Source organism: Sinocyclocheilus rhinocerous, unplaced genomic scaffold (genome assembly GCF_001515625.1).
Source record: "Sinocyclocheilus rhinocerous isolate Xijiao unplaced genomic scaffold, SAMN03320098_v1.1 scaffold43, whole genome shotgun sequence".
NCBI classification, from domain to species: Eukaryota; Metazoa; Chordata; class Actinopteri; order Cypriniformes; family Cyprinidae; genus Sinocyclocheilus; species Sinocyclocheilus rhinocerous.
In genome coordinates this window covers 880,939-883,834 of record NW_015628370.1, presented here as the reverse complement: position 1 = coordinate 883,834, position 2,896 = coordinate 880,939, and positions in this window count along the sequence as shown.

The following is a 2,896-nucleotide window of genomic DNA, read 5'->3' as shown; positions in this document are numbered from 1 at the left end:
TCGGGGTGGCCTGCGCTGGTTCTCAGGGCCCCACTCCAGTGCCTTTCTTCCCGGAGGTGCATGATGAGATCGCTGGGTCATGGACGGCACCTTTCACTGCCAGAAACCGGCCCAGTGGCTCATCCTCCCTCACCACCCTTGATGGGGGTCCAGCGCGGAGGTACACGGGAGTTCCCCAGGTGGAGCGGTCGGTTGCGATGCAATTGTGTCCAAATGCCGCTACCACTTGGCGGGGCAAACCGTTGCTCCCCTCCTGGGCCTGTAGGCACTCGTCAGCTCTGATCGGAAGTGCTTATACGGCCTGTGGAGAAGCTGCATCCGCCTTACACGCTTCGGTGTTGTTGCAAGTGCACCAGGCCAAGGCACTGAGGGACTTGCACGAGGGTGGTCACGACCCGGAAGTTTGCAGAGAACTCCGCACCGCGGCGGACCTCGCGCCACGAGTGACGAAAGCAGACTGAGGCCATCAGGTACATCCTGCCCCGGCGTGCAGCTGCTGCCGTTGCCGACCCTGCCACCCCTGCCACCGCCCCGCTCCTGCGGCCTCCAGCAAAGCTGCGCCGTGGAGCCGGTCGCAGCCCGCCCGTCCCAGGCCCCCGCCAAACCTGGTGGCAAGCGAAAGAGCAAGAGGCCCTGAGACGGGCAACCCAGAGGTGGAGGGACCTGCTCTTCAGGAGATGGTAAGCACACCACTCCCTCCCCCGGAGGAGGGCCGGGCGGAGAATCTTTTCATCTTTTTCTGCCACTGACCTCTCGGTCGGTGGTACCCAAATACTCGACAAAGAGCAATTCCTCTATTTCTGGGTCCCCAGAGGGGCGGAGGGTTGTGGACGATCCAAGTGCGTATCACACTCACCCTCCTCTCTCGCCAGTGAGCAGCAGTGGGCGGATCGGGAGGACGAACCAACGGACTACCCACGCACCCTCTGCTCGAACGCAGGTCAGTGTTGCACACACCCAGACCCCGCCTCGGACCGGCTACGAGTCGCCCGGGCTGGGTCCCTGCGTTCTTCCGCGCTGCCCCACTGAGGGTAGGCCTGTAGTTCCGTTGATGCCACTTGCGCATCTGGTGGTTAAGGAAGTAGATAGGGACGCGCCCGTCTACATTCCCTCCACCGGATCCATATGCGAAACCCACGAGCACAGCCGCCGCTCCGCCTCGGCGAAGGGCGGGCCGGCACTGCGAGGAACGCTAGTGAAGGCTCTCTCCTCAAAGAGAGCCCTCCCAAGCAGACAGCAAACAAACTGTGTGCATCCCCACCCGTAAAGTAACGCGGGCAGGGAGGAACACACAGCCTGAACGCTGCCTGCCCTCGCTTTAGGTGTCTGGTTTTGTCTTGTTTTTAGATTCGCTTTATTATAATGCTGAAAACTGTAAAAAAAAAAAAAAAAAAAAACTGCAGACGGCAGAGAAGAGAGCAAAAGAAAAAGAGTTTCTGAGAATCTCTGGAGGATATCACACAGATGCTGAACCTTTGCCAATTACACGATGAAATATGAGGCCGCTTTATCTTTCACGTTGGTCTGTGAGTCCACAGTCTGTCATTACCGTTTTCCTCAGACAGGCTGAAAATAAAATGAATCACACTGGCCAACCTACGAAACCCACAAAGACATGCTCACATTCTTGGTCTCATCTTTACAACCCAGCATCTGAAAGATTTTAAAAGGGGGAAACCTGGTTTTGGTTTCCTAAATTAATGTATTCCAAATGAGCATGCCGCTTTACATTTTGACAAAACATAGAGAGTATCCCTATCAAAACAACAATTACAAAACCAAGTTTAAAATATGGAATACAAAATACTAGCTGTTGCTGATGGGCCATTGGCTTGTTGCTTCAAAAGAAAACTGGAGCTGCCAAGAGCACTATACACAGAGCAAATATTTACTATGATTATATGCCTGCAAAGATGGCAAACAATGAATTACTATCAACATATTTACACCAAAATGTAAAAAAAAAAAAGAATAAAAAAGAAATATCACTTTTCATATCAAGAAACCAATCTAGAGACTCCCGATATAACAAAGACTAAATTTCATTGTACAATCACACATTTTATAGCATTATGCTAAACTAGTGCTAACTCAATTGCTCTATTAACAACTTTACATCCTTTGCCATGTCTCTAAAGCCCCGTTCACACCAAGAACTATAACTATAAAGATAACTATAAAGATAACGATATTATCGTCCACACCAGCAAACGATATCGTCGTCGTTCCTCTGTATCGTTATCGTTATAGTTGTGGTGTGAACTATGCTATTCTTTAATATTGAGAACGATTTTTAGAACTATATCTTTATCGTTATCTTTATAGTTATTGTGCTTGGTGTGAACGGGCCTTAACTGTGCTACTGTATTGTCTGCCAGAGAGATATTTGTTTAATGGTGGTTACACTCTATAGAATCAATTGAATCAACCAAAGATGAAAAATAAAATTTAGAAATAAATCTTAAAATGTAGAGGATATTATCATTATTAGGAAATTTATGTCCTGGGATCCCCTGCAGTACCCAAAGAAAGAACCAATTCTAAACTGCCTGAATTGATTTGTCAGTAATTCTAGCCTTATTCCTGCACAAACCTATGGAGGTTTATAACATATTTGAATAATGCACGCCTGTGATCTTCAATGGCTGTCTGAGAATGATGTGTACTTTGACCCAATCTCTAATAGACCAATTTCAGTGTTTGCAAACAGTGATGACGTTTTTTGTGGGCGGAGCCTATCTGGTGGCAGAAAATGACAGTTTTAATGTAGCAGTCTATTCAAGCCATGGAATAAAATAATAAAAAAAAATATTTTGAGTTTATATTTCAAAATTCTGACTTTTTTCTTGCAATTCCGAGATTATATCTCACAATTCTGGTAAGAAAAATCAACTCG